Source organism: Otolemur garnettii, unplaced genomic scaffold (assembly GCF_000181295.1).
Source record: "Otolemur garnettii isolate 467f Iridium unplaced genomic scaffold, OtoGar3 scaffold00024, whole genome shotgun sequence".
NCBI classification, from domain to species: domain Eukaryota; kingdom Metazoa; phylum Chordata; class Mammalia; order Primates; family Galagidae; genus Otolemur; species Otolemur garnettii.
In genome coordinates, this window is record NW_003852419.1 from 5,466,821 (window position 1) to 5,468,885 (window position 2,065).

A 2,065-nucleotide genomic window follows, 5' to 3' on the forward strand; every position below is an offset into this window, starting at 1 on the left:
AAAAAAAAAAAACCTCAAGAATCTTTAATATTTGTCAGAACAGAAATGGTTAAAACAAATTTTACTTAGTCCCTATCAGGCCTTAATGAGAAGATTAATGCAGCATCACACTTTGGTTTTAAACCCAGTGTTAACCACTGTAAATTGTGTACTATATTTCTCTCCCTCACATTTTTAATTCATGAGTATAGCTGTATATTTAATCTAAAAAGATTTTTAAAATGTTGATTGATCCAGCTGGCACTGGCCTGGATCAGATCCCATGAGGGATAACGTTATTTGGTTTTTATTTTTTAACACAAGCAAGCCATTCGTTTCCTCAATAACGAAGTCTTGATAGAGTGAAGAAGCCTTTAAGAGCTGAATTTCTGAGCTTGGCTGGGGCAGGACTTACTGTCTATTAGCACAGATAACATCTGGTGAAAAGAACTGGACACAGCAGTTGACTCTGAATTTATCTTTTTCTTTTTTCTTTTAAATAGCCTCGGACTTTGGCTGGATTTGGGTGCCTTGTCTAGCACCCAGCTGTTAGGTTAACATCTCTAAGCTGCTACTTCATTGGGAAGTTTTGTAGGCCACAGGAGTAAGCTGGGCTGCCCAATAAATGTAGCAGAACAAGAGTCTAAGAATGAAAATGAGCTGCTGGGTATGCTGGATGGCTTTGCATACTGGTGTCTGAATCCTAGGAACAAGTTCCTATGCATCCACACGCCTTTCCGGGGATGGGGAGGATTTTATTTATTTCTTGGTGTCTACTCCAAAGGTAGAACTCAATAAATGCTTGTTAAATTGATGTAATACCACTTTCCTGCTTTTTTCCATTTCACCTCCAAAATCTTCCCTTGGAACTGATATTAACCACTGGGCATAACTATACTAAGAATTTTCTCTCCAAGTTTACTTAGTCTAGTGAAGCAATAGCATTTTTTTTTTTTGACACATATTCCAGAATAATGAGATTCCAATACATTGCTTCCTTTCTAGACTTCTATACCACAGAGGCAACCTGGAATTCTAGGGGTCCCTAGAGAAATGGCAGGTGACTTCCTTTCTCACCAGCTCAAGAGATAACCAACAGGAGTCCTTGACCTTTTGTCTATGGGTTGTTTCTCTAAACTGAGACGAAGAATTAAATTATAGACCTAAATCTCCAGTAAGCCAATATTTCTTTTCCCTCTTCTTTGATGGAAAGCAGTAATAAATCTTGCTTTGTAAGGCCTTTTCAGTCACTCCTTATTAGTTCCTCAGCTAATAAAATCAAGGCCATTCCTGAAATTAGATTAAATATTTTGACTCTCCTCTTTCTAGAAGTTTTGGAGATCTCACTGACCTTTCTTGAAGAAGCAGAAATTATCTTGTTTTTTCTTCCAGTGACCTGTGAATACTCTGTCATTCAAAAAGCGTGAGTAAGAAGAAGGGGCAAGAGAAAAAAGGTAGGAAAGCTCACAGTCCACTTCCACTAACCAGTGGTGTGGTCTCAGACTCTGAGGGCCTCCATTTCCTTTCAGTGCAATTCAATACTCAGATGAAAAAGTGATCTTTAAATGTCTCTTTTTGGCTGTAAAAGTCTATGTATCTCAAGGGGTTGCACGCTCCATAGAAAGACAGTAATTCACCAGGCCTAAGGAAATTGTTTCCTTTGTGACAAGAGCAATTTTTTTTCTCTTTCTTCCTTCTTTTCTTTTTCTTTTTTAATAGAACAGAACAAAATGAGCTCAGATCGTAAGTTCAGCTGATTTCTTTCTAAACCACAAGGTTTATTTTCTGAAATTGCTGTCTTTTCCTTCAAAAGCCTCTGCAGTGCCCAGCCTTGTCAACCAGCTCTGTTGCTTTTATATTAGGTTTCTGTGAAATAAGGAAGTCTTTTAGAGGCTCACTTCTGTTGGAGTGAGTAATAAGCGGACACAGACATGGCTGAGGAGGGCACCTGTATGAACCCCCCAAGAAGCCAAATTGGTTTAACTTCCATCATCTCCTAAAATCCAGAGCCCTATCTAGAATCTCAGTGAATATATGCTGTTTGTCTGTCAACACACTGATAATTATTTTTCTTTTTTTTTTTTTT